The sequence below is a fragment of the Sorex fumeus genome, unplaced genomic scaffold (assembly GCF_029834395.1).
Source record: "Sorex fumeus unplaced genomic scaffold, SorFum_2.1 ptg000061l, whole genome shotgun sequence".
Classification (NCBI taxonomy): domain Eukaryota; kingdom Metazoa; phylum Chordata; class Mammalia; order Eulipotyphla; family Soricidae; genus Sorex; species Sorex fumeus.
The window spans coordinates 51,635,791-51,661,684 of NW_026606118.1; the positions used below are offsets into that span (position 1 = coordinate 51,635,791).

Consider the following 25,894-nt stretch of genomic DNA (forward strand, 5'->3'; position numbering starts at 1 on the left):
TCAGTATTGTTCCATTGTTGTGTATATATATATCAGTTTCTCTTTCCACTCAGCTGTTATTGGGCATTTGGGTTATTTACCGATCCTTGTTCTTGTGAATAGTCTGTATTAAACATACTAGTGCAAACATCTTTTCAAATTAATCTTTTTGTGCTATTGGGATAGATGTAATGAAGTGGAATTCCTTAGTCATGTGAAAGCTCAATTCTTCTCTTTATTTTTGTTCACAGAGAGTGAATAGAATGACATTCCCAAAAGTGAATAAGGATTCTTAACTCACACTATTCACAAAAATAAATTTGTAGTATACTTAAAACTTTGATATTAGATCTGAATCTATAGCTACATCAAAGGAAACAAAGGCAGAACTTTACATGATATTGAATGAAGATAATTCTTTAATGACTCAGTGTCATAGACCAAGTAAACAGAAGCGAAAATAAATGTAACTACAACAAATTAAGAAATGGGAGAAAAATATTTGCTCCTTACTCACCTGACAAAGAATTGATGTCCAATATATATAAAGTGTTTTCAAAACTTAACAATAAAAAAATAAATAAGAGCCCACATCAAAAAGTGGAAAAATAAGATGAACAGAAGTTTTTTCAAAGGAGACAGGTGGCCATAGGTATGTGAAATAGTGTTCTTCATCATTTAGTAATAAAAGAATTTCAAATTACTACAGTGAGGTATCACCTCATATCAGAAATACTGATTGACACAGAGCAAAAGAGCAGAAAAAAAAATACTGGCGGGGAGGAGGTGAAAAAGGGATCATGGTAGTGTTTGGTAAAATCTAATTAGTGTCAGTCAGTGTAAGAAATTAGTTATTAATTTGTATTTTATTTTTATTGAGGTTACTTTGGTTTATGTCACTGCATAAGCTTTAGGTATATGGCTGTATAGCTTAGCATCTCTGAACACTGTATGACAATCAAGATCAGTTATTAAATTTCCTTCTACTACCACATAATTAATTGCATCCTTTACCCATTTAGATTACCCCAAATCCCTCATCCCTTGATAATCATCAGACACCAAAAGTATATGTGCTTACTTGTGTTTTATTTTATTTTATTGTTTCTTTATCTTCTAAGAGTGATTTTCATTTCATTTTTCATTTCATCATCCTGTTATTCGTCGATTGCCTCGAGCAGGCCCCAGTAACGTCTCTTTCATCCTAGCCCTGAGATTATATTCACAGCTCTTTAGGAGAATGAGACCCATCATTGTTACTGGTATTTGGCATATTTGGTACGCCACAGGGAGTTTGCCAGACTCTGCCCTGTGGGCAGGCTATATTCGATAGCCTGCAAGTTTGTCCAAAGTAGGAATGAGATAATAAGATGTCATAAAAAAAAGTTCTGATAAGATGTTGCGTGGCCGCGAATGCGGCCGTGCGGTTCTGGGATCTGGATTTTATAGTGTCTGAGTCTTGGCCGCTGATGGGATTACACGGCACCAGGGGGCCAGGTGGGTGTAACCCCCGCCTACTGGAATTTGGAGGATCTGGATGGAAGATACTCGACTCCAATCCGAGTAGGCTTGGAGGTCTCGGCCCCGGAACCCGCGTGGCTTTGTCCCTCTGCCAGTACCTTCATGTGTGCGGAGAGTGGTCTCAGCATGGTGGTGGCTGGTCCTGGAAGTCTTCGGCTGCCGGAGCCCCGGTCGGGGCAGGGAGGAAAGCTCAACCCGCTCCCCTCCAAGGGGTCCTGGCGAGGAACACCCAGGCGCGGGGGCAGAAGAAGATCTAAGAGTGATATCAAGTTGTATTTGTCTTTCTCAATCTAATTTATGACAGCATAATCCTACTCTCTATAGCTGAATAGTAGTCCATTATGTGTGTGTGTGTGTGTGTGTGTGTGCGTGTGTGTACGAGAGATGGTACTCCATTATATGTGTATATATAATAGTACTCCATTATGTGTGTATGTATATAAGCATGTGTATATTTGCATATTCTTAATCCATTATTTGTAGATAAGCTTTGGTTATTTTTGTATCTTGGTTACTTTGAATATTCTTTTAATAAAAATAGGGATACATGCATATTTTCAAATGAGTGTTTTTCTTTTATTTGGGAGTGTTTTTCTTTTATTTGGGAGGTCAATATCTCAAGTAGTCCTTAAAAGGCCGAGGGCCCCATTCAAAATTCTCAGCTCACCAGGCCATCAATTCAATGCAAGGACTCAAGGGTGTAGTGGTACTTGGATTCTGTAGTGCCACAGGCTACCCAATTCACCTTGATAATGAGTACCCAGGTCATTTTGGGTTATCACACCCCAAAATACTCAGGAAACTCCAGGGCCATTCCTGATAATTATGAAGGGATCAGGTAATGCTTTAGATGAAACTGGTGTTGACCAAGTTCTAATCACGTGACTTATCTCCTGCACTTTCTTTCCAGCCTCTAGTATTATTTTATTCTTTGGGTATGTACTCCAAGTTGAATGATAATGTTAGTTCTATTCTTCATTTTTGGAATAAACTTGTTTTATTTTCTATAGTGCTATTCTCTCCTACACTGTTGGTGGCAATGAAAACTGGCACAATTTAAAAGTGAGGATAGCAAAATCTAAAACACACCTTCTATTTAAATATTTTAAGAGATGAAATTTTTACTTTTACCCCATTTTACCTGTAGTTGATTCTGAAATTCACTAAACTTTGTAAAAGTTTAGCTTGAAAATTTAAAACACATTACTTAAATTCCTCTATAATTTTTTAAAGAATAACACTGGAAAGATGTTCATTTGAGTTCTGCTAGTTGAAAAGAAGCTCCTGAAAAAGAAAGGTGTAAAGATGGAATTGATACATTGGGAAGGAGTGTGTATATACTACCTGGTTTCCTAATTGGTACTTTCTGTTGAATGAGACAATGTGTTTCAGAAGAAGGGTGGGGAATTACTAGAAGTTGAGAAGTCAGTATCTGAGAAATACATAGTTTTAGGCATTAAGTATTTAAATTAAAATAATTTTCAAAGTACTTCTGGCCTCCTAGACTTGACAATTAAACACATAACTGACAGCTAAGTAAAGGTTCATTTGTTTTCATTCTTATTGTGATGTTCATATTTTGTTCTTATTTCTATGTTGTGAGTAGGTGAACATTAACATCCTTAGCATCACTGATTTGACATTGCTTGTTACAGAAATGTCCACATGTATCAACCTCCATCCATAAGAACAATTTGCAAATCAATTCTATTTTATTTAATCACCTGATATTCAAAAGAGACTCAGCATAACATACCACCTTTGTATGTTTAGCAAGTTATGGGTACTTACTATTATTCTTTAAAGGAAGAGCACATAAAATTTATACAAATTATGTTAAATTTCTCAACACTTAGTCCAATTAGAACTCATATCTAACTACATTAAGAAAATTAGACTAAATAGTTTATTAGTTCAATTATAAGATATAAAGGTGGTTTGATTTTATTCATGATCTAGATAAATTCAAGATGAATTTTCAAAGCCTAAAACCTAAATTCTTTTTTTTTCCTTAAATTTTTATTAGTGAAACACCATGAGGTACAGTTGTAGACTTACAAATTTTTGTGCTTGGGTTTCAATTATACAATGATCGAATACCCATCCCTCCACCAGTGCCCATTCTCCACCACCACCTGTCCCAGTATCCCTCCCACCCCCCTTTCCCCCATCCCCTATCCTACCCTACCACTGTGGCAGGGCATTCCCTTTTGTTATCTCCTTTTGAGTGCTGTGGCTAAAACCTAAATTCTTAAACAAGAGAGTAGCTGTGAAACAATAGCAGGTAATTTCAAACAATTTTCAACATTTTCACAATTTCCAAATTTGACACCAAATGTTTAGATGAGCACTAATCTATTCCTCTGGAAAAAAACCCTTTTTTTCCACATAAATCTATAAAGTTTTGTGTGATATTTTTAAATGTGATCTAAAATTGCATTCTATGATTAAAAACCACCAACACTCTAAAATATGGCAATGATCAGTATCCACAATGGGCTCACCCAAAAATATTTGAAACTAATATTTTCCTTGAAAACTCTGGCAGATGTTTATAAAAGTTAAAAGTCAAAAATATGAAAGAATCTCATAAAAGATAAATACATGAGAAAGAAGTAATTGACCAGTATGTCCCAAAAAATTCATCATAGAGCATATAGACATATCAAGTACTTTAAGGTAAACCAATCATACTCATAATATAAAAAACAGTAGTTTTAATCAATATTTCAAATATGTCAGTACGTACATAATGAAATATGGCTCAGCTAGAAGACAAGACAATATCATGCATTTTGCTACTACAGGAATGGATCCGAAGAATATTAGTTGAGTGATGCAAGTTAGAAGGAAAGAGATATGGAGTATAAAGAGATGTAGTAAGGAAAAAACAAATTACTAAAATCAATAATCCTAGAACTGAACTTACAGTGTAGGGGAATGGTGGAGAAGAGGTACCACTTTGGTTGAATATGTGAGGTTTTAATATTCTATGCATGAAATCATATCATTCACAGTCGTTAATTAAAATGACTAAATTTTAAGAAATGACAAAAACAAAAGAATGCAAAATTATTAATCACTTAAATCACTTAAGTTCCCGTTACTCGTCGATTTGCTCGAGCGGGCGCCAGTAACGTCTCCATTTGTCCCTGTCGCGAGCTAGTGTAGCCCAATGGCATCTGTTCGCTCCGGGAACATGAAGGGCCTCAAACCGATCGTTCATGATCTTCACGAAGAAGTCTGACCATCTGGTAGGTGGGCGGCCACACGGTCTTTTGATATCCCTTGGAATCCAGTCAGTAACAGCTCTAGTCCAACGCTCGTCTTTAAATCTCATTACGTGACCAGCCCATCTGATTTTCGACAACTTGGCAAATGAGACAGCGTCCCTGATCCTTGATCGTCGACGGATGTCAGAACTCTGGATTCTTTCTCTCATTTGAGTGAAACATGATATTCCAAGCATAGCTCTTTCTATTCTTCTTTGGGAGACCTGAATAGCGTTCTCACCTTGTTTGCGTAGGGCCCAGGTCTCTGAGGCATATGTTAATGCAGGAAGAACAGTGGAATCAAAGAGATGTGCCCGGAGCCGGAGGTTCTTCGTCCTCTTAGCTATTTCTTCAACGTTCTTGAAGGCGTTCCAAGCCGCTCTCTTCCTCCTGCGCAGCTCGGGTGCCAGGTCATTTGTCATGTTGACCTCTCGACCTAGGTACACATAGCTGTTGCATTCGGAGATGGTCGTTCCATTGAGAGCGAATGGGGCGTCAGGAACGAGGCTGTTTCTCATAAACATTGTTTTCATAAGATTCAGCTGTAGTCCTACCTTTCCACACTCCTGGTCGAAGTCGGCCAGCATGTGTGCCGCTTGGCTGATGTTTGGTGTTATTAAAACAATGTCATCAGCAAAGCGGAGGTGGTGTAGTTGCCGACCATCTATCTTCACTCCCATTCCTTCCCATTCCAGTCGTCGCATGATGTTCTCGAGGGTGGCACTGAAGAGTTTCGGTGAAATGGTATCACCCTGCCGCACCCCTCTCTTGACATCAACGATCACTTCTTTGTAGAATGGTGAGATCCTGGTAGTGAATCCGCAATACAGCTCACGGAGGAAGCTGATGTAGTGGGCTTGAATGCCCTGATTGGCTAGGGCTTCAATGACTGCTTCCATCTCAACAGAATCAAAGGCCTTCTTTAAATCAATGAACGTTAAACAGAGCGGCATCTTGAACTCCCAAGAAACCTCAATGAGCTTGGTTATTGTGTGGATATGGTCGATGGTGCTGAATCCTTTGTGGAGCACTGCTTGCTCGCATGGTTGTCCTTCATCTAGTGTTCTGCCAATCCTATTCAGGATGACTCGAGTGAACAACTTGTAGATGACAGACAGTAGGCAGATCGGGCGATAGTTGCCAATGTCATGGATGTCTCCCTTCTTGAACAGTAGTACAGTCCTGCTGGTTTTCCATTGGGACGGAACCTTGCATTCAGACAGGTAGCGAGTGAAGAGCCGAGCCAGTGTATTGATGAGTACTGACGGCAGGTTCTTCAGGTGTTCAGGTCTGACCTTGTCTGGGCCGGGTGCTGTTTGTTTCTTTACCGACAAAATGGCGTGTTGGATTTCGGAAGGGAGAACATTGGGAACGACATATCCATCCTGTGGAATTTGGTATGTCGGCAAGTGGACATGGCTATAGAAGAGAATTGAGTAGAAGTCATGGATAATCTTCTCCATTGCCGTTCTGGAGGATGTGATGGATCCATCAGGACGTCGGAGGGCAGTCATCTTGGTCTTGTAGTTGGCGAAGGACAGACGGGCGTTACGAATACTTTTCCCGGCTTCTGCCGCATCTACCACTACTTCTGCTCTTCTCTCTTTGAGGTCTTCCTCGATCGCATCTCTGCACTGCTTTGCGAGCTCAGACATTAGCTTGCGGTTGCCTGAGGCTTGCGTCAAACCACGCTGGCGAATTAGTTCGAGAGTTTTCGAAGATAGGAGATTTTTTGTGGCTATCTCTCTCTTGGCGTTCCTCGCACATTCATGGAGGTGCTGAACCCCTCGATCGTATTCCTCGTCAATGTTGTCAACAATGGCATCTTCCCATGTTGCCACAATAGTACCAAAGAGTTCCCCTTTGGTGGTCATTCTGGGAGTTCTCTTTTTGAACTTTGCAGCCCTTTCTCCCCGCTCTGTGAAGTAGAATTTTGCACAAAGGAGACGGTGGTCCGATCCCGTTCGAAATTTTGGGACAACAGCGACATCATTCAGGCAATACCGTTGATTGAATATGATGTGGTCTATTTCCTTGTGGAATCGTCCACCGGGAGACTCCCATGTCCATCGTTTAGATTCTGCCTTCTGGAACTGTGAGTTACCATGAATGGTCTTGGTCGACATGATGAACTCAGACAGTCTCTCACCCTGTTCGTTCCGTTCTAGGCCATGGGTCCCGATGTGAATTTCTTCAGCTGATCTTCTCGGTCCTATCTTGGCATTAAAATCACCCACAATGATCTTGTAGAAGGTGTGGTCTTCTTTATAGAACTTCTCTAGTTCCATGTAGAACTTCTCGATTTCTCTTTCATCATAATGAGATGTTGGTGCATAGACAACGAAGATAGAAACTGCAGGCAGTGAGCCACATCTATTCAAATGTAAACATCCGATTCGAGTTGTTAGGCATTCGAATGAATCAATGCTCTTGGCCAAGTTTGTGTTGACAAGGACACCGACGCCTCCAACACCTCTTTTATCGCATGTTCCGAGGAACAATTCTTCTCCAGTGTCAAAAACGGCATGGTGAGATTTGTGCCTTCTTGTCTTGGTCAGACCAATGATGTCGTACTTGATCATTCGTGCTTGTACCATTAGGTCCTCGATGGATGCATCTGATGCTAGCGTACGTGCATTGAAAGTACAGACGATCATTTTTGTCTTCCTTCGTTGTGGCAGCCTACGTCGGCCTTGAGATTTTGTCGGCCTCTCCTTTATCATCCTTCTCAGTGCTGCCATGTCGGTGAAGCCTTCAGGGTCAGGTGAATGAGACCAGTTGTAGTTACTGGTTTTGGCATATCGAATACACAGCAGATAGCTTGCCAGGCTCTTCCGTGCGGGCGGAATACTCTCGGTAGCTTGCCAGTCTTTCTGAGAGGGATAGAGGCTTTTGGGGCGACCTCTAATCACCCTTGTAGGTGTTACCATATTTGAACCCTATCAAATATGGTACGACAATTCCGGAAGATGGGTATTTAGTGTCTTATGTTGTGTCGCGTGGCCGCTTGCGGCCGCGCGGGTCCGGAAAGCATCCTGGAGTGTGGCGACGGCTGGGTAGTGGCGTGATGTGATTCATACCTTCTCGTCTGGATCATTTCAATGACTTTGTACTTGATCTTTTGTGCTTGCACCTTCAGGTCCTCGATGGGTGCTTCCGATGTACACTGTGCACGCCATTTTCGATACTGGAGAAGAACTGTTTCTCAGAACATGCGATGATGACCATTACGCTAGAGCTTTTACCGACTGGATTTCATGGGACGTCAAAAGAATTCCTTGCTGCCCATCTAAGAGATGGTCAGATTTCTTCATCAAGACCTTGAATGAATGGTTTGAGGCTCTTCATGTTCCTGGAGTGAGCAGATACCATTGAGCTACACTAGCTCATGACTGCAATTAGTGGAGATGTTACTGATGCCTGCTTGAGCAGATCGATGAGCAACGGGATTACAAATGATACATGTGATACATATATATATATATATACACACACACATACATATATATACATATATATGGATAGAGAAAGTGAGAGTGCTTTAATGTGCAGTTAGAATTAGAAAATAAATTGAGTTGAAGTTAGTGTTTAATATGAGCCATACTGGACCGAGAGTGTAGTTCAGTAGTACAGCGCTTGTCTTGCATAAGTGAGGAGGCCCTGACTTCATTCCTCCTCCCACCTAACCCCTTAAACACAAATGCTTGGGGCCATATCATTAGAGTAGGATATGCATCAAGAATAGAGTCTGCCTTTACTTTTAAGTGTCAGCCATTAAAAACAATCTGCTGAATAAATTATTCTTAGACTTGTCTTTGGTTATGAATTTGTAGAAAGAGTAATAAATGACTCTTCCATTGTAGGTAACCAAATCATACAGCTTGGAAAGATCAGAATTATGCAGAAAACTGTGTTCTTGAGTTTTAGGTTTTGTTCACAGTATGGGAAGAAACAGAATGGCTATAAAAGAAAGAAGAAATATCAATGTTGTAGAGCTTCTGGATGGAGATTTCCAGGAGTACCTTTCAGAGATCTACTGGTGTATATCTAAAGCAATGTAAAATCTTTTCTTAAATTATCTGGGATATACAATTAAGTGAAATATAAAATATTAATAAACTCACACTTCATGAAACTCAAGTTTTGAAATAGTAAATATAGAGGTAATGTTTGTACAATTCTAATTTAAAAAATATTTAAATCTCTGTTCTAAGGATATTTAGATGGCAAAGGTTTAGAGTGTTTTTATTAAGGGAATAAAAAGTTTGTCAGCAAAATCTTTTATTGAAATCTACACATGATTAAACAGAGGAAAGTTAAGGACTCTAGGCTGGTTTAGGATAAAAGAAAGATTAGTAAAATTGCTACTTACTCATCATCTCTTCCATTGACATGCTTCTCCTTTATATTAAGGCTCTAATGGATACATTTAAAACTTTATGTGGAGACAGAAAATGGACAGAAGTCATTAGCTAAACATATAATAATTCTTTCCAGGTGAGGACTTGTTAGTAAGACGTTACCTACATGTTTAACACAGTGTTTTGTAGTAATTACAGAGATGATAGTAGAGAGTCTGCACAGTAAAAGGATGCAGTTTGTAGTTACAAGAAAAATTTATATCACCACATCTCATTTAAGTTTTACGTTCTAGATACTTTTGCCACTATACAATTTTCAAAGCTCCTCAGGTCTATAAAACAACACCACAATAACTTATTTTATAGGCTGTTTATGCATCATTAATATTTCCTCTGGGAAGATGTCAATGCCCAAAAATTGGTACAAAGAACATAAACAAAAAAGCTTGAAAAACTCAAGGGGAGATTTACCAAGAATCAGAGAATGTAATTTCTTTTTAAATGTATCTTTATGATTTATGACCAAAATTATTTTTGGAGAAATATTAAGTACTGTTTATTTCATCTGTGTGAATCTTTGTCCTTGGTGTTTATAGTACTGTTGATCTCACTTCTATAAAGAAACTTATGATTCATAAATATTTCATGGGTCTAATCTCAGTCTTTGATACTGAGATACTCTCCTCAAGAGTCCATTTGAATTCTTCGTAATACATCTTTTCATCCTATTTAACTCAAAATGTTTTACATGACATGACAGTAAAATATTCAAATGCTTGGTGCTCAAAATGTTGCACAAATTGTTTGCAGAAAAACACTCAAGATTTCAAAAATTGACTTTAGCTTTCTCTTTTTATACAGATACTATTTGTTTAAATTTTTTTTGGCATGGGGACATGTCCAATAGTGCCCAGGGTTTACTCCTGACTCTATGCCCAGGGATAAAGGTAAAAAGGTAAAGGCCCTCCCGTTGATCGTCGATTAGCTTGAGCGGGCCCAGTAACGTCTCCATTGGAGACTTTGTTTTTACTGTGTTTGGCATATCGAATACTCTCGGTAGCTTGCCAGGCTCTCCGAGAGGGGCGGAGGAATCGAACTCGGGTCGGCCATGTTGGCCGCTTGTAAGGCGAACGCCCTACCGCTGTGCTATCGCTTCAACCCAGGGATAACTCCTGGAATTGTTGAGGACCATATTGGGATGGGTATCCTCAGCAGCCAAATTCAGAGCAAATGGTATACATGCTGTGTTTTGTTTAGGCCTCACAGATACTAAATTCTTGAAATAATCATCAAGTAAATCTCTGGATTTCTGTACCAATAATGCAATTATAATTTTCTATGTGCTATGTCTTTTTATATTTTTGCCTGGTCTAAGCAGGATTTGAGAGGAGGCACAAGACCATTAGACTCAGTAATGTCCACCAACTTAAAACACATTATCAGTGTTTTAATAATCATTTATTAGATGTATTATCAATATTTTAGTTTGAATTTGAAACTGCTTGAAAATTTTATCCCCAATATCCATATATTTAGGAGAACATTAGCTTATATTTGAGAGCTTCCAAGCTTTGCAAAGTGTCAGCCTCTGAAGTTCTTTCTCTGTCAATTTCCTCATTAATTTCAATAGCATTTTGTTAACCCACAGATATTTATAATTTCTCCTTTTTCTTTTGGTTATCTTCTAGTTATATATCATTGTAATATAACTTCCTGTGATATTTGATTCTTAAGTATGAGTCTGAGAGTTCTGCTTAGATCTGGAGGTAGCAAGGGTCCCCAGGTTCACCCCAGCAGTTCTGGTACCATTAGAGTCTATGCAGTGCTGGGGTTCAAGTTAAATGCCTAAGACGTAACAAGCATGAGCTTCACCACTTGGAGACGTCTTGCTTGCTGAAATTGTTTTATTCAGCAATCTATGACCTATTGTTGAGAATGTTAATGTGGACTTGAAGAATGCGTTTTTTGTTCATTTGGAGTTAAATGCTGTGTCAAGTTTAAGTTTATTCCATCTATTTGTCATTTTTCCATTGATTTTCTATCTAGATGATCTATTACTGTAAATGGGCTATTAAATGCCTCTATTGATATTGGCATCAATTATCTCTAGAAATATTAATATATTCTTTATGTATTTTGGTCTTCTGTTGTAAACATATATTTTATATATATATCAAAGGGTATTATTTGTAATTTATTATTTTTAAATCATTTTATCATTATATAATATCTGGGCTATCTCTTACTACATTTTTGTGGCTAGGAGTGTATTTTTTATATAAGAATAGTTGCTGCTTCATGCCCGTAAGCCACTTCTGGCTGACACCAGATAATCTTGTCATTTGCCACCATCTGGATCGCATGTTTTTCTCTCCCAGAATGGAACATAACATGATGCTCATCATAATCATGCCACTAGACCCCACTCCAGGCTGTTTCACTTGGGACGCCCTGGAGGGGAGTGGGTGAGACCCCTTCCTGCCCCAAGGGACCCCACCCCAGCAGCCGCAAACCTCTGGAACTCAACTGCCTCCTTGCTCACGGCCGATCTCCACATGCGTGGGCTGATCCTCACCCAAGAGTGAACGTATTCCTGAACTACCAACACTTCACAGGACAACCGTACCCATATTCTAAGAGTACCACACCAGATTTGATGGGGTTCAAAATAGGAGGTAATCTGTGGGGCGAGTGCATCAGCAGCCTGATGGTACCTTCCGGCTTACTGACACCCCAAAATTGCCACTGTGCTTTTGACTAAACCCCAACAAATTGGGACCAAGTTTACCAAGAAATTAAATTGCCAATAGTAACGTATGTGGGAGCTATGATCACAAGCCACCTCCAGTTCAGCTAATTTATTGGTCTTATCTCAGAGACCCCCGTGGAAGGGGGGTGGGTTGAGTTTCCCTCCCCACCCCAAGCAGAGTCCTGACAGCTGAAGACTTCCAGAACCATCCACCGTCATTCTTAAGACCACTCTCCACACGCTCAGACGAGCCTCACGCATGAAGGAACCGGCAGAGGAACCCAGGTGTGTGGGATCCAAGGCTGAGATCTTCAAGCCTACTCGGATATGGACTGGGTCTTCTCCACTAAGATCCCCCATCTTCCAGGAGGTAGGCATTACACCCACAAACTACCCCCAGTGCCATGTAATCCCATCAACAGCCAAGACCCAGAAATGATAAAACCAAACATGCGGCCCTGCAACCTCTCATTGTCTAGTTCTCACTCTCAGAGAACCTGGCAGGCTACTGAGAGTATCCTGCCCCCATGGCAGAGTCTGGCAAGCTTTCCATGGCATAATTTATATGCCAAAACCCAGTAACAATGATGGGTCTCATTCCCCTGACCCTGAAAGAGCCTCCAATGTGGCACTTGTTAAATCTCAAGGCTAGGTCGAATGGAGACATTACTGGTGCCTGCTCAAGGAAATCTATGAATAACGGGATGACAGTGATAAAGTGATATAGTGATCTCAGAGACCCATAGATAAATCTTGAAAGAGATCAAAAGCCACAGTTAATCTCAGATCTGCTCAAGGATGAACAGTTTGGGGTAAATCGTAGAGGGGCAGGTTGGCCTGTGCCTGACCAAGTAGAGACCCCAGCATCCACTTGCTTCCACAATCGAAAATTGCCGCCATACTCCTGACCTGACTCTAACATCTCAGATATTCAGGTTCTAGGAGTAAATCTCCATGCCACATGGCAGCAGAGATACTGGGCTGTCCCTCCCCGGATCTGTGACCACTTGTCCACCTGACTGTCAGCCCACAATGTCCAGGTGCCACCTTAGAGCACCAACAGTCCTGATTCAGAGTCCCAGAGGGCACCACAGAGTTGGAGATCTCTCTGGGCCCTATACCGAGCTAATTTGACTGGGGAACCCCAGATGGAGCAGGTGCAGTCTCCTCACTTACTCCAGATGTAATCCTGGTAACCAAGAGCTTCCACAAGCAAGGCCCAGGTATGTGTGTTCCAGGATTAATCTCCATGCTGCATTGTAAGATAACATTATTTTATGCTTTCTGCATAGCCTCAGGTAGTTTAGGTTTATTGTGTTGCTCCCATCACAGTGCTCCCACTCCTCTGTGTTTATTTGTAACCTCTTTCTTTGTGCTCTGTTGACTTGTGAATATTGTTTTCCTCTTCTACTTAAGTCCTTTGCATAGTTTATTTAGAGCAATGTCCTTTTTGTGTGGGCACAGGAAGACAGTAGTAAATGCTATGCTTTTGTAACGTGGGAGTCATTTGATTTTAAAAGATATTTTCCTCCTGGGCATCTGTTCTCTCGATCTGAGCCTTGGCTGCCCTTGCTTCCTAGCACCCCTAGAAGCAGCGTCCTGAGGAAGGACTGGATGGAACCAGGGCAAGTGCTAAGCTACGTGCTAACCTGGCATCAAGATGGGCCTGGCAAAATTTTGCATAATGCTTAACTATAAATTAAGAGCTTGGTCATGGAAAAATGCTGCTTTTATCCAAAAAGTAATAACTAGATTCAGGCCCTGATCGGGCTAGGGAAGATTAATCTGGCTTGAGCTGTAGTCGGGGGTCACACCCACCAACTGGCCCCCTGGCGCCATGTAATCCCATCAATGGCCAAGACTCAGAGACTAGAAAAACCAGCTCCCGGAAGAGAACAGTGCAGTCTCCTGCCCCCGCACCTGGCTGTCCTCACCGGGGTCCCTTGGAGGGGAGCAGGTTGAGCTTTCCTCCCCGCCCCGACCAGGGCTCTGGCAGCCGAAGACCTCCAGGACCAGCCACCACCATGCTGAGACCACTCTCTGCACACATGAAGGTGCTGGCAAAGGGACAAAGCCACGCGGGTTCCCAGGCCGAGATTTCCAAGCCTACTCGGATTGGGCAGAGCATCCTCCACCCAGATCCTCCAAATTCCAGTAGGCGGGGGGTCACACCCACCAACTGGCCCCCTGGGGCCGTGTAATCCCATCAACGGCCAAGACTCAGAGACTAGAAAAACCAGCTCCCGGACATCTTATTATGACATCTTTTTATCTCGTTCCTACTTTGGACAAACTAGCAGGCTACCGAATGTAGCATGCCCACACGGCAGAGTCTGGCAAACTCCCCGTGGCGTACCCAACATGCCAAATACCAGTAGCAATGATGGGTCTCATTCTCCTAAAGAGCCTTGAATATAATCTCAGGGCTAGGATGAAGGAGACGTTACTGGGGCCTGCTCGAGGCAATCGACAAATAACAGGATGATTTGTGATTGATTGTGATTGTGAGCTGTAGTCTGAGTCTGTGGCAAGGTGTTTCTAGAGAAGCTGCCCTATAAGCCTCAGTGTATCTCTTGCTGTGTTTAGACAAAAAACAACTAGTAGTAAGATGTTGATTGGGTTATTGGTCTGAGGAAAGGAGAAAAACACAGTAAGAGGTATTTTACCCATGGGCAATCAGGAAGGGCTTTGGAATACCCCTAGGTGGTATTTCTGCCCTTGAGCCTAATGAGCAGTCAGGACGGACTTTCCTATGTTGATTTTTCTACCAGACTGGGTGTAGTGAATGTAGCATTGGCCCAGAGTGCTGGAGAGATCAGTGAGACAAGAGAGTTGGAGAGAGCAGGGCAGCTAGACGGAGCACGGAGACACTAGCAAGGGGGACAGAGGATGAAGAATGTAGAATAAGAATGGAGGAGCAGGCATGTGGAGAGAGAGAGTCCAGGCTGTGAGATGGAGCATGGAGAGATGAGCAGGAGAGAAAGGAGGAGGCAGGAATGAGGGGCAGCGTGAGACTAGAATGCGGAGTTCAGAGAAACTGGAGCAGGCACATGGGAAGAATGGAATAAACGGCATCTGATCAATCAACCAGCTTGGCCCTCGTTTCCTCCACCGTCTGCCCTATGGCCTGGGCTGCCCAAGCTGGGGGAGAGGCCCGGGCCCCCCTGAATCTGGGCAGCCAGGGAAAGAGCCACCAGGGCCTCCCATGGCCACTCGGAGATTTTTATACACTGTATGGCAGCAGAGGACGCAGGCTGTTCCTTGACAGCTTCCTGCCCGCTCATTGGCCTGGCTTTTACCCCCTCGATGTGCATCCGGGTGCCCTTTTAGCTCACCAACAACCCTGGTCCAGGGATGCCCAATTGAATCCCCAAATGGATTAGTGCCCTACAGAAATGTCTTGGGAATCCAATAATTTACAGTCTAGGATTCCAGAAGCTTGCACCCAAGATATTAAAAATGAGCAATGGACAATAAATGATCTAGCATCTGCCCTGGGCAGGCAGGCTTGTATGGTGGTGGGAAAATTCGAGCAAAAAAAATAATGCTCAAAAGTCGAGAGAGTATCGGGGAAATTGCCTGCCATGGAGGCAGTGTGAGGACTGGGATGGGAGTGGGGATATACTGGGAACACTGGTGGTGGAAAGTGTGCACTGGTAGAGGGATGGGTATTTGATTGTTATACAGCTGACATCTCAAACATGAGATTACAGTTTTGTAACTGTATCTCACACACACAAAATAAGTAATGTGGAGTTCATGCCTAATTCAATCAGCTTAATCAATGGCTGAATAAATAGCAGTACTCCTACATTAATAACTTTTTTCCAGATATATATGTACTTATCTATCTATCTATCTATCTATCTATCTATCTATATTAAGGCACACAACTCTCAACCTCTAACAACCTGTTAGTGATCTCTTATAGAACAGCTTGATCGCCCTGGGTAAAATACAATAATCTTCACACTCTCTGCTTTAAGGATACTTTTTTGTAGCATTTTCAGTGGTTTTTCAGAACAAACAATACAAAATGTATTATTTAAGTTCTGCTTTTGGCCAGGGATTGGAGTTCGGGACAGAAACATCCAAAATATGGTGATAGGAAGGTGTAGATGTGGTGGACTTGGTGTTTGAATATTAAATGTAATGAAATATTGTGAACTATTTTATAAAATAAAAATTATAAAAATGAATAGTTGCTCCTTCTTTTAAAAATTTTTTAATTGAAAAATGTGGAATATAGTACAGTCATCAGGATACATATGTTTCATGCACTTGACTCTGATTCAGTCCCCAGAAACATGCACCCCCAATATCCCTAAATGTAGAATGAGAAGCTGACAACAGTCGTTGAGTGTAAACTTGGAGGTCTCTAAGTACTGCTGGGATGGCCGTGGTGGACTGCAGTGTTGCTTCCTATAAGATGTAGGTTGATTACATTGTATTGAGTTGGAGTATCATTTTCTATTCCTATATTTTAAGTCTCTTTTTCTTTACATCTTACATGAGTTTCTTATACGCAGAATATTGTTGGTTTTATTAATCTCCTGTCATTCTGTATATAATTTGATAAATTCAATCTATTAGCATTTTTACTGATTATAGTTATATAATCAGTTGGGCTGGAACAATAGCACAGCGGGTAGGGCGTCTGCCTTGCACGCAGCCAACATGGCCGACCCGAGTTCGACTCCTCCGCCCCTCTCGGAGAGCCCAGCAAGCTACTGAGAGTATTCGATATGCCAGACACAGTAACAACAAAGTCTCCAATGGAGACGTTACTGGGCCCGCTCGAGCAAATCAATGATCAACGGGAGGGCCTTTACTTTACTTTTACTTAGTTATATAAGGCTTGCTACTGTTATTTAACGTCTTCTTAAAAATTCTATTTATGCCATTAAATTTTTTGTGCTTTTTTAAATTTATATAGGAGATCTAGCTACAGCATTTACAGAAGTGTGGGCTGGTTGTGGCAAACGTTTATAACTTTTGTTTGTTTGAGAAAATTTTATTTTTACCTCATATAAGAGAGTTTTGTGGGATATTCTTGGCTGATGGTTTTTATCTTTTGAATATTTTGAATATATTGTTCCACTTCCTCTTTACTACAGAGTATATGCTGAAAATTCTCATAAAGCTCCATGGGATGTATGTTGTATTTTTTTTCTTGTCTTTGTATATTGTTATTTTTTTCTTGTCTTATGCCTCTGATATGTTCACTAGCATGTATTTGGCTGTAAGTCCCTGTTTTAGGATAGCCAGGGGTTCTTTTAATTACATTGAATTATATATTTATTTTTTTCCATAGATTGGTGATATTCATAGACATGTTTATTAGAAAATCTCTCTGTTCTATTCTCTTTCTCTTTACCAGAATGATAAATTTTCATAATGGACTCAGAACTTTTGCAGCATTCTTCCATGCTTTTTTGTATCTTATTTCTTTATGTTTTTCCATACAAATAATTTCTAAGTTTTAATGTCTTAATCACATTTTTCAATCTGATCTACGGAGTTTGTATCTTTAATAATTTTCTTTTTATAGATTATGTCTTCTTTACTCATTGCTTTTATTTCTGAACTTGTTGAATTGTTTTTTCTGACTTTTCTTCTAGCTCAGAGTTTTTTCATTTGTAGCCATTTTGAATTATCTATCTGTGAGGTAAGAATCTTCCATATTTTTGATTTATGTAAGGTTTCCTTCTCCACAATGTCATGTTGCCTTAATATCTTGTCTGATGAAATATCTCTCTGTATGTCCATTGCTCCTTTAGTAACATTGAAATGATCATTCAGTTTCTGTGATCTTTTAAAAACTTAATTAGAAACCTAGAACTGAGATTTCTGTATTTTATTTTCTGGCACATAGTGATGCGACAGAACGGTTATGCCATTAATATTATCATTATTATTATCTTTATTGTCATCTTTATTTTACTACTGCCTTGGTGCAGAGGGGTATGGGGTGGTTTAAAAGCTATTCTGTGTTGATGGAATCAGATGGGAACACAAAGGCTTAGGTCACTGCTTTAGCTCTATTTATATCCTCTCTTTGGAATTCTAGCTCTGAGACCCTGTAGTAACTATTAGTAAACTTACTAATACCAGTTTAGACTGCAAACTTTATAGAAAAAAATGTAGCTGAGAGTGCTTTCTCTGTTGCTCTTCTTATTGAGACACTAGCCCACTGGGAGGGTCTCAGTTTCTCTGTTTTGAGGTTCATTTGGACTAAGACCACAGATATTTCTACTGTTCTCAAGCTGATTTGGTACCATTGCTGTCTCCTGCTCAGACCATTGTATTCATACATCCCATTCACCTACTTGCGTCACATATAAATATTGATATTTATAGTGCTTTTTTGATAGCAGTCTGTATTGGTTTCTGGTGTATAGGACGTATTTAAATATCATGACCACACTGTATGATTCTTAATGAATAGTTGTTACATATTTTTCTTTGAGGGAGAGCAAAACATGGACTATCCCATGTCAGCAAACTGGTTAATGTCACCCTTTTGGAATTGTTTCTTGATGCAAAATTTACTTTCTTGAGAGTACCTTTTCTCAACATTCTATCAGACTTACTGTGAAGTAATAATTTCTTTCCTTGCACACAGATACGACATATTAAATTTATGTTAGAATGCCATACAGAGAGCAGGTTAGGGATTGAAAAATGAAACTCTAATGACTTAATATATTGTCCAATGTCAGAAGTGAATATCTGTGAGAGTTTATATGTTGTCTCTGAATCAAGCAATGACATAGATGGCCACAGAGATGAGAAATCTCCCTTGTGAGGGGCCTATTTTTGTACTTTTATTTAGTGCAGAAAAATCAGCTTAAAATCTATCAAATACTATATAAGCACATAACCAAAATATCTAGGAGGCTTGTGATTAAAATTGATTATTTAATAAAATGGAATTTAATATAACTTTATATATTCAATATAATGGAAGGCAATAGAAAATGAAGGTTGACATGCACAGAGTATACACCTAAAGTAGAGAACAAAAATACTGGCATGCTCAAGGCTATGAAGATTGGAATTAGGTTTGGGGACTATATTCTATATTCGGTGGTTCCCAGGGTTTGCTCCTAATTCTGTGCTCAGAGACTACTCCTGTTGGTGCTCAGATAAAATGATCAGATAAAATGAACAATGTTGAAAGATGTGTTCTTCGGTAAACTGAAAGAAATGATACTGATTGATTTTTGTTTTTATTTCTGGTATGGACCACTTCAGGTGATGCTCAGGGAGTGATCGCTGAGGACAAATATAGGAGGAATGAGTTGCATGCAAGGTTAATGACATACACAGTATACTATCCTCTCCAAACCAGAAATGATACAAGGCTTGAAAAGCATTGAAAATTGAGATTGCAAGAAAACATGAAAAAAAACATAATTTGCACTATTATATTATTTGGGATGATTTTCCTTTCCATGGCATATGATTTTTAAATATATTTAATTAAATAAAATATTATTCATAATTAACATTTTACATATTTATTTTCATATTCAAATGTGCTCAAATATATTATATCACTTATTATATACAACAATGCTTGCTGTCACAGAAGCTTAGTATTACAATCCTTATTTAATGGTAAAAGTTTTGATGCTCAGGTGGATTAATTATATTGCTGAACAGAATTAAACAAGGTGATAAATGAACAGCAATTTGGAAATATGTCTCCTGACTCCAAATCTGTAGTCGTTTCTCTGTGCACACGTTTAGCAAAATTTTATTAAATTTCATGAAGGTCTTACAAGAATAATAATGATAAGCTGGAAATTTTTCATGCATTTTAAGTAGGACTAACCTTTCACAACCTGATAGCATATGGATATTTGCATTTTAAAAGAAAATTATTTTGTTTCCTATGAATTAATTGCCTATTGATCCATAAATTTTCAAACAAAACATGAAATTAATGTACCCAATATACTGCCTTGAATTCACATCATTTTACTCATAGAATTAGAATGAAAGAACTTGTAATTTTTCTTGATCTGAGAGCTTTGTGAAAATTGACTTCCAGTGATGACATAATTTATTAAATGGAAAACATTGGAAGGAAAATAATTCAAGAAGTTATTTTCATCTTCATGCTTAGAAATCTGGAAAAACAAAATTTACAAAATTGTGACTGGTAAATGACATTAACCTTTGGTGACTCTTAATGCTAATATCTTAGATTATGATTCCTTTGCTTTAAATGTCACAATGGGCAAGAATTTCAACTGTACAATGGATTGAATTAGGGAAATCACATTAAAATTCTAAATTATCTTGAAAAATGATAAAAATGACAAAAATTCTAGGATAGTTCTCATTCCTAGCAAAATGCACCATATGTCCTCTAAAACCCTGACTGAACCAAGTTCATTAACAGAGCAATTAAAATGCTGTCCTGCAGTGCTGAAATATTAGTTCACATATGGCATCCTTACCTGTAACAATTTTCAAAAATTTTTATGTGTTTTTTATAAACTAATTTTAAGCTGTCTTAATGGTTTATAAAGGTAAAAATGAGATCCGCTTGCACTAACAAAAAATTTAATATTTTTGTAAAAAATATTTTACAAAGGATTAAGTGTAACTTCAGTGCTTTATTTCTACTATCTGAATGATGATCTATTTTTCTCTGTTAAAAACATTCAAATAGTTGACAGAAGTATATGAATTATAATTATGTATAAGTGACTAATATCTTATAAATATATAGCATATGAAATATAGAAATAATTCATCCAGTGATAAGTAAAAGATACCTATTGACTTGTATATCAACCTGTATCTTTTATTTTCTTTGAATATTTTTAATATTATTGTACTGAATTGTTTTTGATTTCTTTTGAGATTTATTTAAGTGTCTGTGGAACAAGGCCAGTAGACAGCTGTGGAATGTTGGCAAGGCCCAACATTCCCATGCTTCTATGAAAAGTACGGGAAGGTGGGGGGAAGTTGCATATCCCAGTCTGAAAGGCCTGGAGTTTTCAGTCAAGAAAAAAAAAACCCATGCATCTGAAATTTTTGTCAGACTAGGTTCTTTACTATTGCGCTGAGTTTTGCTGGTTCTGTGGACATTTAGTTGGCATTGTATTCATGTATGTATTAAGCAGCATAAATCATGCAGAAAGTGTTTGTCATATGCTAAGTTTTAATGTAAATTAACTAATTTTATAATCATAATACTAATGCCATCACCATGATCAATCCTTAATGATCATTTTTTTTCAAAAATAAGTATATTTACAAGACTTTTTGTGTTTTGAGTAAAAACTATAAGAACATTACTCAGTAAATTTATATGAAAGAAATTCAATAAAATTATGAAGAAGTCTGAAATTTTTACAGGATAAAAATATTTTGGGGATATATAATTATGCTGGAAATTTTAAATATTTCTGTTTTTTTGGGGGGTGTTGTGGGCCACACTAGCAGTACTTCAATCTATGGTTAGGGATCACTCCTAGAGGTTCTGGGGGACCAGATGGTGTTCTAGGGATTAAAGCAGGTCGGACATGTGCAAGGCAAGCACCTTACCTGCTGTACTATTTCTGTGGTCCTTCTCACTGCCCTTTAAAATTTAATATTATTTTGTTATTTTATATGCAATAGTTTGAGTGAAATTTCCAAGTGATAACCAAGTCAAGTGCTTTTTGTAATAGTCACACTTCAATTATTAACCTGAGTAAACATTTATATATCATTCTAAACAGACTGCTATTATTGAGCAACATGTTTTGAATTAATTAAAGGTAAAGGTAAAGGCCCTCCTGTTGATCATCGATTTGCTCGAGCGGGCCCAGTAACGTCTCCATTGGAGACTTTGTTGTTACTGTGTTTGGCATATCGGATACGTCACGGGGAGCTTGCCAGGCTCTGCCGCGTGGGCGAGATACTCTCGGTAGCTTGCCGGGCTCTCCAAGAGGGGCGAGGAATCGAACTTGGGTCGGCCATGTTGGCTGCGTGCAAGGCAAACGCCCTACCGCTGTTAGTTCCATAGAAATACTATGAACAGATGATAACTCTTTCCTATTCTAAAGTCAATGTTGCAGATGTGTTTTGTCATTGTTCTGACACCTATGAAAAATCAGGGCATATCTATACAATAGATTTCATATAACAAGGTTATATATCCAAAGGATTCTTGCTAGAGAGTCACTTGCAATGGTGAAGTCTGGGCACCTGTGTTCCTGCTTCCACCACCCTGGTGGTTTCTTCTTTGCCTACATGGCTGGCCTGCATGCCATGCCCATCTGCTTGCTGGTGCTTGGCACTGACCCTGAAGGCTTCCATGACATGACCACCTGTCAGTTTCCTGTCAAAGATGGCATGTACACCCGAGTGTGCCCAAGTGGAGCCTGCCAGCTCCATTGCCTTGTCAGTCAATGCTGCTGCTTACAGTGTGCACGCGATGGGGGCCCCAGCCCTCTTGCACTTCCTCTGTAAACCCCTGGATATCCCAGACCACCACCATCAGCTTCCCCAGTTCACTATCCCCTAACTGGAGGTCCTGTACAACTGAGAAGATGAAAGAGAGGCTGTCTGACCCCTACCAAACCCCTGTCTTGAGACACATCCTGACCCCTGAGTCTCATTGACCACGTGGTTCAGAAGGAAATGCTGCTGTCCTGGTGACGTACAAATTTCAGCTCTATACCTGTCTCAGTCCTCTGGTAATCAAGGCAAATGCTATCTTGGTAGCAACCAAACATATGTGCTGGGCGAAGACAGAGGAGGACCAGCTCTTCATTCGTTATCCACCCAAGTATTTTGCGCCTCCAGCAGCTCTGGCTACCCCTGTGGACTAGGCTCCCATGATGGCTTGTTCATAAACTGGACTCTAAAATCATCATAAACAAAAATTCAGTGTAATTCAAACCTAACAACATTTTATAATGGATATCTATTTATCTCACAGTGCATGTATTTATCTCTTTTGCTATTACATGACTCTGTAGCACTGTAGCACAGTCCTCCCGTTGTTCATCGATTTGCTTGAGCGGGCACCAGTAACCTCTCCATGGTGAGGCTTGTTGTTACTGTTCTTGGCATATCGAATACGCCACAGGGAGCTTGTAAGGCTCTGCCCAGCAGATGGGATTCTCCTGGTAGCTTGCTGGACTCTCTGAGAGAGACGGAGGAATGGAACCTGGATCAGCTGTTTGCAAGGCAAACACCCTACCCGCTATGCTATCGCTTCAGATATCAGTGGTTGAACAGCATACAACTTGTATCATGAGCATATATTGAGACACTACGCATCGATCAAAAAAGAAATACAGAGGGCCAGCGGGGTGGAGCTCCCAGATTGGGCAGAGATGGGAGCCACTAGCTTTGTCTGTCACCTTCTGTTTCTGCCTTGGAAGTGGTATTGGGAGGGCTCCTGGTGCTCTCTGGTTGGTCACCGTCTCATTGGGAAATGGATTAAGAGCTAGGATGGTAACGTTCTAGCCCAGCAGATGAGCACGCTGCCTGTTCAGACCTCTCTTGCACCTCAGCCTCTGTGGAGATCCCCAGGCCTCCATCCTGCCTCACCTCCATTTGAAGGAAGTTCCAGCCTTAGAGAGTCTGCCTCTCCAGTTCTCAGCAACCTGTTGAACAATCCCCTCCCCCTTGCCCCATCCTGTGTAGTTCTTTTTTATTTTGATGAATGCATAATATCTGGCCCCAGGCCAGCGAGACTGGCTAAGCCCTCACCCAGACCCCCACTGGGGCCCATTCCCCGCCGCCCAGGACCACTTTCTCCCCACCCCGCCCTGGGAGCCAGATGGTCTAGTGGGACAAGACCCCGGTCCCGCCCGATTTCCCCACACCCACCGCTGTCACTGCAGCACCGGTTGAAGGGAAGAGTTCCCTCGCCTGCCCCGGAAATCCCCACCCAGGCCGGGGGTGCGGATGAGGTGGGGGTGCGGGTGAGGTGTGGGAGAGGTGAGGGAGGCTGAGAGCCTGGTATGAAGTCATTCTTGCAGGAAGGAGGCAGGAAGGGGTCTGATTCGTGGAGAACATGACAAACACGGAGGGGAGGAGTCTTGGCTGGGTAACTGAGCTCCTTCCCAGCCCCGCAGAGATCCCACAGAGTGATAGCACAGCGGTAGGGCGTTTTCCTTGCACACAGCCAGCCTGGCCGAGCCAGGTTCGATTCCTCCGCCCCTCTTGGAGAGCCTGGCAAGCTACGGAGAGTATTCAATATGCCAAACACAGTAACAAGAAGTCTCACAATGGAGACGTTAAGGACAGACAGACAGTGCATAATATCTCAATATACTCATGATACAACTTCTATGATCATTCACTCACTGATATCTGGAATATTCTGAGTTTCAGTCATGTAATATTGCAAATGAGATAAATAGGTATTCATTATAAAATGTTGTTTGGTTTCAATTGGGCTACATTTTTGTTTGTGCTGATTTTATTTGCCAGGTGCTTCAGATGCAGCTAATATCTTTTATTTTTTCTACTGTTTTGGTTCACCTCAGAATTGCTTTCAAAATAAATTCCATACGTGCAGCTGTATCTACTACAGTAATGGATATTATTTATTTTTCTCGAGGCCCTATTGATAAAGTAATGTAAATGGGGATTTTCTATAAGCTTATGATTAAGCTATCAGATTTTTAGGGGATAGTGTGCTAGGTAGGGAACTTCACAACTGTTTCATAGCTTCCTTTGTTGAGAGAAGAAAGTCAAAGAAGGTTGGAGTTGGGTAAATGCCCTTTCTTCAAATCCAATAGCGCCAACTTTCCTAACAGTCCTTTGATGATTTTATTATGGGGCATACTCTGACTATATTTCAAAAGGGTTATTTGTTCTTTCTCTTCCTCTACAGCAGAAATAGAAACTTACTTTTCTTGACTCTCTTTGATGTGAATTTCTGTATTTTTTGCAGATCAGATTCATAAAAGACTGCCTTCCCCAAAATTGTGGCTCCAGTATTTCTCACGCCCATGCTATTTTTCACCTGGACTTTAGAAGTTCTTAAAAATGTATCATGCAAGTGTCCTTTCTAGTTTATGACTCGGTGACTTTTGTTCCAGGTAAGTGAATCTCAGCTGTGATTCTCTGTACTCGCTCACCTGCCTAGGGTTTTAGGTGGCAGTTTGCTTGGTATTTTATGTTCTTTTCATGAATCCAAGAGAGGTGGTTGATTTTCATATATTAGTAATATAAGGTTGAAACTGATACACTCTACATTTTAGACAGGGATTATACCACATTTCCATCTTACTCTAGCTAAAGGGATTACACTTTATATAGACAGAAGGAATAGTAAGAAGGGGCTTACTCGGGAATCACTGTTTCCTCAGACTTCGAAAAAATCTTAGCACAGACCTTGAGAGAGCAGTAGATACTTTTATCATCTAGAGCGTACTGATCACTTCTTTTGCTGCAGAAGCAAGCTTATAAATTATCTTGTACCTGTCATTTCATTCTTATACACCAAGAAATTAAAGTTAAGCTGTGAATACTGGCCAGAATGAGAATCCGTATAAATAGTTTTGATTAACTGAGCTGGGCCGGAGAAAACACTTTTCACGGGAAAACAATTAATCTGTGTTTTTTCTCTCATTAACTAGGTATTGGGTTTTGGTTACAATTTTAATTGTAACTTTAATTGCTCAAGTATCAGGAGATTTGGTTAACAAGTTCAGTAATGGACTATAAAGGTTAGATTTTACTAACCTCATCAAAGTACTGCATTATTTTATAATAAGAATATTTTTATTTATAATTACAGAATAAACTCCATTTTATATTCCCAAAGACAAGAAAGAATAATACTATAACATACTACTCAGAAATCATACTTTTAATCAGTATTTAGTGCTTACTATGTTATAAGTACTATGCTAAGGAAACACTTATGCAATTACTTCATTTCTTAACTGAATGTGTTATGTACTATTAATCCTTCTGTTTTAGAGATACATTGAAATGGAAGGAATTTTAAGTTGTTATAATTTCACATTTATATTATCACA

At 39.9% G+C, this 25,894-nt stretch overlaps 1 pseudogene; it reads left to right on the forward strand.

Annotated features, from left to right (window-relative positions):
• The window catches only part of LOC130034391 (vacuolar fusion protein MON1 homolog B-like), a 171,583-nt pseudogene extending 148,863 nt beyond the window's left edge, over positions 1 to 22,720 (forward strand).
• Positions 22,721 to 25,894: the final 3,174 nt, after the last annotated feature.